The 6,576-nt window shown below is 34.6% G+C and overlaps 1 long non-coding RNA gene across 1 annotated transcript; it reads right to left on the reverse strand.

The window, feature by feature from the left end:
- Positions 1 to 2,329: 2,329 nt before the first annotated feature.
- On the reverse strand, positions 2,330 to 4,552 carry LOC102214793 (uncharacterized). Its single transcript, XR_312577.1, has 3 exons — positions 4,421 to 4,552; positions 2,717 to 2,782; positions 2,330 to 2,424 (listed from the first exon to the last, which is right to left on the reverse strand). It is a non-coding gene; the product is annotated as an uncharacterized LOC102214793 (long non-coding RNA).
- Between the last annotated feature and the right edge of the window lie 2,024 nt (positions 4,553 to 6,576).

The following is a 6,576-nucleotide window of genomic DNA, read 5'->3' on the forward strand; positions in this document are numbered from 1 at the left end:
CTCATCATTGTCCTGTTATCGTGTTCCCACTTAAAATTTGTTTCTCAGAATGACCACACTAAGATTTTAGTCTTTTAAAATACTAAGGTACAACAACTCTAGAGTAGTGGTGTGCAATACTGCATATTTTGGTATCGATCCAATACCAAGTAAACAAGGGTCAGTATCGCCGATAACGATACTTTTCCATAAAAAAGGTGGATGCATCATTGAATTCCTAAATCTCAATTAATTTTCATGACCTTAACTGTTTTTTGTGATGTTTCTTTTTTTTTTATTGTTAAATAGTTAAAATCCAGGACATAATTAGGATGTTTATAATTAAATAGAAAATACTTTTCTCATTTGTTAAACCACTTAAAACTGACGTATTATCCAAAGTATACAAGAGTATACAAAATATACAAAGTATATTTTGTATATAAAATATACAAAATTTTATATATATACAAATATACAAAGTATACAAAGTATACAAGCACCTTTCAATAGGCAGCCTGTCACAGGAAAAAAAATGTTCACATTTCAGTTTTATCTGTGGAACATACCAAAGCTAACACAGTTTGACTGGTGAAAAAAAGCATTTCTGCCCCAACAACGTGATATATCAATATGCCCTTAAACAACTGAAGAATTGGAGGACCAAAAAAAGGGTCAGGCCTCTGAAAGTCATGTTATTAAAAAAAAAACAGCAAAGAGCTGACACAGGACCTGAGAGATACGTCTGGTCCTTCAGTTGATTCCTCTGCTGTTCATTGACGAGCCATCGTCTCAGTGCAATGGTGGCAGTCAGGAAGCCATTCTGTGTGAGGAACACTAAATTACACAAGAACTCAACTGAAAATCACTAACAAAAGGTCTAATACAGTGATGAATCCAAATTTAGATATTTGGTTCATATTGTTATTGATGTGTATAAAGGTGGTTAATAGAGAGGTAGAGTGTCTGCAAGTCATTTGTAAAACAGGGTGGAGGCTTTGTCATAATTTGGAGCTGCATTTCATTGAGTGGTGTGGAAAACTGATAAAATTCTGAACTCAGAAAGTACCATCACATTATGTTCCACCATGCAATAAAAGCTCTTCAAAAAGCACAGACTGAATACATGTTGTATTTCCAAGCATACTTGAATGTTTAAAATTGCAACATATGAAGAAATTAGTGGCGGTTCAATACTTTGGTATCGTTGAGTAGCAACAATCTACTTATTTAGAATTTATTAATCCATTTATAAATCTGTAAAAGCGTGTGTGTGTGTGTACATTAACATTATCAAGAGGAGCTTAGCACACAGCAATGTCTTCATTGATTTTATTATTATAAAATTTTGTTCCAACTTAAAAATCAGATTTTTTTATTTTAATAATAAATATTAAGCAAGGCAATTGAGTTAATACTCAAAATATTCATCTTCATGTCCTGAACAGCAAGTAGTCAAAAGACAATTTAAAAAACAAAACAAAAACTCATGCAGTGACAGGCTGATATCCACAAATGTTTAAAAGACATAAAATACAAGTTTATGACTTTTTTTTTTTTTCCTCCCCCTTGTCAATGAAACCTTGAAACTCAATCCCAAAAAGTTGTTTCTGTTCATCGTAGCATGTCCAGTGGGAGAAACATTTCATTCACTTCTTCCGTCCCAGCTGACTTTAGGTTTGTAAGATCTGGGAAACCTGCAGTCAGTTGAGACTAAAGACGAGTCCAGATGAACAGAAACAACTTTTTGGGATTTCCTTTCCTGGATGATTGAAGTGTCTTCACATATCCTCAAACTTACTTTGGCAAATTAAAAAAAAAAAAAAAAAAAAAAGTGCTGACATTATTTAAGGCTAAACACTGCAGGCAGGTTTGGAAACCCAACAACTGGGTTAACATTTTTGAAATTCACAAGTATTTGAATGAAGCACAAGCTAAAACACTTTTTTTTTTTTGCATGAAGGCATGAATAGATGCCTTATGATTAGATTTGGGACCATTTTACAGATCTAACTCTCCAAACTAACAGTCCTTAATACACAAAACTTTTCCAACAAAATTTTTTGATCCAAATGAGTAGTTACAGACATTGTGTGCCAATTTTGCTCATTTTAGACCATCTGTAAATGAGCTACAATAGTCAAGCTGTGTTCCTTTACTACAGTGCAACAGATAAATTCAACATAGAATTGAAGCTTCTCCGCTAAATATTTATCAGTTTCTTTGTTATGATCAGAAAACAAAAAGCCACTCGAAGAATAACATGTCCCAATCCACTGATGTTTCTTGGTCTTCGGAATCCAATTTTAAGAGAGGTGCTCAGAAACTTCGGGCAAATGCATGCACACAGAGGGCATGTAGATTCAAAGACTGGTCCTTTGGCATTCTTCTTAGGAAGCGGTTTTCACAGCAAGTAGTTGTGGAATATCCAGGCTGTCATGCTTACTGAAAAAATAAATAAAATTCAGTAAATAAATAAGAGTAATTATATACTTTTTTGAAAAGTCTAAAACCCCCTGCAAACCTGTAGAGAAAGGAAAAAAAAATGTTTGAGTACTAAAACAGTTGTTTCACAAGTTCAGCCAAGGTAGAAAAAGGAAAAAAGACCATCACTGAACATAAATTATGGACATGAGTGAAATTATATGATGTGTATATCTACATTATCACATTAATCTCGTTTTTTGTTTGTTTTACATAAATTAGCTCAAGTGTTCTTCAAGATCCATCATCTTACCGAGAGTGCTACAGTACTTCCTCTCCAACATTTGTAGCATCTTTGTCAGTATTGCCTCTTCGAGTGCTGTAATCCAGTAATGACTGGTCAACATTATTGATAATACACAACAAAGCAAACAGAAAGCTACATGGAATGAAGAAGTCCACAGAAACCACCACATGCCTACATACCACTCATCCACAAGGACCACCCCACACAAGCAGCACCCGTGCCAGCAGCTACTCTTTCACCTCTTATAGTCAAAACAGCCAAATTTGTTTGATGAGATACAAAATATTACCTGTTCATTCCTGTCAGCAGAACCAAACAGGTAAATAATTCTTTATGAATAACAACCTATTTGGCTTTTTTAAAGACTCAAATTAAAGCTAAAATAAAAAGTGAATTAATATCAATGTTCCAAAATGTAATTAAAATCTTTCATGCAACTAAAGAGATTACAATATACTATGTAAACAATGCCTACATACTATTTGGGCTCTTTATATTTCTCTTATAAATACAAAGAGTGATAAGATTGTGCAGGAGGATATAATTATGCCACCACCAAATGCTATTTAAAAACCAAAAAAAAACCCCAAAAAAAACAAAAACAAACCATCCACAACATTTACTGACTAACGATCTCCTCATTTTTACAAGTTCATGGCAGACATTATGGATCCTAAAAGCAAATTGAACGCTGTGCATCCCCAATACATGATAAATATTTGAATACGACTTCATATGAAGTATTGCATTTCCCCCAAAAATAAAAGTGTTTAAGTTCCTACTATGCCCCATTTCAACGCAAAGAGAGACTACTGTGTTTTGATGTCATCACTATTTGAGCAAGGTCTTTCCTCCACTATAGATTTCACTATATGTATGCGTGTCTACTTCACCTTCTGATACCCTTTGCCAAGTCCCTTTCTACCACACATGCCCACCCACACGCACGTGCGCACACACGCACACACAGCAGAGACTGGCAAAATGATGACATCATTACTTAACTGAAAGACTTATTCAGTTTCAGTAAATATATAATATGAGAATACCTACAAGTAGTAATCTATGTAAAATGACAAGGCAGTACTAAATAAAACTCCACTGTTGACACCACTTCCACTTCTTCACCCTCCCAAGCAATCAAGGAGAAACACCTAAGTGTAAGACTCTGAAGTCCACAACAGGAAAGCCACCGAATTTCATACAACACTTCTCTGGAAATGTGTCACTGGTATGACACACACACTTCCTATTTTACAGATAAATTTAGTCAATAAAAAGTTTTCTTCTCTTTAAAATATTACAAATCAGATGTATTTCTTTGACCATATTCACAGCCTTAAAATTTAAGAATAAGCTGTGGTACATAAGCTAATGCAAATGAAACAAAATTCCTGTCATGGCATTCACAGCAGTGAATCAACATGTATAAAATATTGTATGTAACAACACAATTTAAACCACTACTCACCTCATCATTCAATATTTTAAAACACTACATGCTACATAAAATAACACTGTAGTAGAGAAATTCATTATCCAGGAAGCCTTACAAAAAGCACAAAGTTTCAGCATGCAACACTAAGATTATAGAAAGCTTGGATAGAAAGAAAAGCTGGAAAACTAATGGGTAGCCAGAGAAGCAAACAACACAAAGGACAAAGCTTTTTCGAGGGTTAGTCAGCAAAGTTTAATAAAACACAATTTTACCCCTTTCCCTTTTTGCTGTTTTTCTTGTACCACATAAAGCCTCCAAAGCCGCCGGCCAGTGCTCCGATGACCACAACTTTTATGGGGGAGAGGGGGGGGAAATTAATGCGGGAAAAAAAATTGAAGAAAAAAAAAAAAAAAAAAGCTTATTGACTAGACAACCTATTAGATGTCAGTATGGCCACAAAAGTAAGTAATAATTAAACAAGAATATGGGAGACTGCTACACTGATGATACAATTTTAAAGGAGGATAATCCTGGCAAAATATTTGAGTAGTATTTAACAAAAGAAGGGGCAAAACAAAATCAGACCAGGCAAATAGTCTTCAAGTGAGAAGACAGTCAATGAAACAAACCAAGTTAAAGAATTCTCGTTATTTTTTTTTATTTTTATTTTTAAAGAGAGACTATATTCTTCTGTTATTTCCAATTTTACTGAAATATGAGCCACTTTGGACTGTGCAGAACATTTTATAGTTGTTAACGCAAGTAATAGGCCACTAGTGTGGCATAACTACAGTTATTATAAATCACATTAGTGCAGAACCACACTGGTTTACAGAGCTATCATCCGTTTTTACTTTAAAACTTTTGCGTCTTGTTTAACTTTCCATTTGCTGCAGCTGCAGGACATCCTACACTTAATGGTTTACCACCATTGTATATCCGGTCTTTAAGTGATGACATGATGAATCCTGCTTCCGTTCCCAAAGTAGTCTGCATTTAATAAGGCTGTGGTGTTTTTAACATGTTCTAATGCTTTGTATCTTGTTCTATTTAATCCCAACCCCCTAAAAACAGTCAGTGATCACTGTTGGCTTCTCTTAGTTTTTATTATCGCTAATCATTTTAAAGTTCAGTTTTTAAACCCTTACGATTTAACTACAGCCCAGCCCATGCAGCAGTATATTAATGACTAACCTCGTATTATGAATGGATTATCTCTGTGGTTCTCCTGACAGACGTTTGGTCCGTTTACAGCATCCTGCCGTCCGAGTGCATTTGCCCCTAACCATTGGGAACCCTCACATTAACTTTTATCGAGTGGAGAAAAAGTCCTCCGTTCATTAGCATTCGCCCTCCAGCTTTACTGTTTATTTTATGCTAACATAGCTGTGTAGTGCTAGCAATCACATAGCACATCATTATATACAGCTAGCCAAACTTCAGTAACTTTCCATCTTCATTTATGTCGGAAGTGATAACAGAGCTGTACGTTTGAATTTGTTTCATAAATCTCTCAGTCAGAACATGGTATATTATATTTAGATGGAAGCTAGCGAGCTCACTCCCTGCTAACTTCTAACTCTGTTAAATATCAAAAATTATGTTTTCACGGATGCCTGGGTGTTAAACTTAATTGTTACACCTGGCAGAGCAGCCACAGTGATCATTTAATTACAGATGAAAGAATTTAGATCAGATTCCAGAGCCCAGACATGGCTAATGACGTCAGACTTAAAGACCGGATTGATAACACTATATAATCATTAGTGTAACCAACAAGTTGACCCAATGGCCAACCAATTTTTTTTTTTTTTTCTTAAATGTACAGTCAAGGTAAATAAAAGCGAACAAACAAAAAACCCTAATATTAAATAAAAGAAAGAAAAAAAAAAAAAGACTATATTACATTAAAGTACTGCCATTTAATACTTATTACAGGTATGTTCTGAATGTGTATCATAAAAAATATGATAAGCATGCTGAAATATAAACATGATCTTTTTGGGTCAACCTCATGTTTTTACATTCATGATCTACTATAAAAAGATGAATTTCAAACTTACCCAAAATGCCAATGACTAAACCTTTAGAACTGCCACTTCCATTGTCCACTGGAGGTTAAGGTAAAAAAGACAAAGACCAATTAAAACCAAAGGAAGAGACAGCAAAATTCCTAAACTGATTATACAACTGACCCATGAGCACACTGAAAAATCTCTTTCAATCCCTGTGAACTGCATCCTTCTGGTTCATCAAAAGTATACTTTAAAATTGTTTCTTTAAATTTTTTATTACATCTACAGTGGGGCAAAAAAGTATTTAGTCAGCCACCGATTGTGCAAGTTCCCCCACCTAAAATGATGACACAGGTCAGTAATTTGCACCAGAGGTACACTTCAACTGTGAGAGACAGAATGTGAAAAAAAAA

The sequence above is a fragment of the Pundamilia nyererei genome, unplaced genomic scaffold (assembly GCF_000239375.1).
Source record: "Pundamilia nyererei isolate P.nyererei 1_Seehausen unplaced genomic scaffold, PunNye1.0 scaffold02223, whole genome shotgun sequence".
In the NCBI taxonomy this organism is placed as follows: Eukaryota; Metazoa; Chordata; class Actinopteri; order Cichliformes; family Cichlidae; genus Pundamilia; species Pundamilia nyererei.